The sequence below is a fragment of the Lepidothrix coronata genome, unplaced genomic scaffold (genome assembly GCF_001604755.1).
Source record: "Lepidothrix coronata isolate B3197 unplaced genomic scaffold, Lepidothrix_coronata-1.0 Scaffold14, whole genome shotgun sequence".
Taxonomy (NCBI): domain Eukaryota; kingdom Metazoa; phylum Chordata; class Aves; order Passeriformes; family Pipridae; genus Lepidothrix; species Lepidothrix coronata.
Genome location: NW_016690194.1, coordinates 4,291,789 through 4,292,469, shown reverse-complemented (window position 1 = coordinate 4,292,469; position 681 = coordinate 4,291,789).

Sequence of the window (681 nt, the reverse complement as noted above, 5' to 3'; positions counted from 1 at the left end):
AAATCCTAAATTACAAACCTTTGGGTCTTAGTACTTACATCATAGGGGAAAACTCACTTTATCTGGGGTGATTTACAGGGGGATTAGGTATTGGATACACATATGCAAAGGGTTACAGAGTATACACATGCAAGGGGAGAACACAATGAGTTTTATGCAGAGGTCTGGTGAGATTAGGATGTGGATTCTCTGGCAAGACCTGTGATAACATCATGCAAGGAGTCTCTTCCATTCTGCTGGAGAAGGCAGGAAGAATCCACAGGGACGAGGTCATTGAAAAGGGTTTTTCCCCAGCTTTCGTAGTTCATGGCTTTTTGCAGAGACAGGTCAAATCCCTCTCTGCAGATATTATATTTTTGAATCCTACGCATTACATTGGAATGGCTTACCATAAATAATCTAGTAAAAATGAGCTTTTAAGTTTATAGATCTAAGAAAGAGTCTTAGATATATAGACAATTACCATAGAGAGTATGGCCATAGTATGAAGTCTTCACTGTGCATAAATAATACTGGCAACTCTGCTTCAGGAGGGAACATTAAGATACTGAAAAAGATTTTAGAAAGAGACAGAAAAATTTTTTCAAAATAGAAAATTTGTTTATTGAAAAACAGCTAAGACACTTGTGGTGGTTTGGGCTAGGCCTTCCTTGGTGACCAGTTTGTAACCAAGGAAGGGTC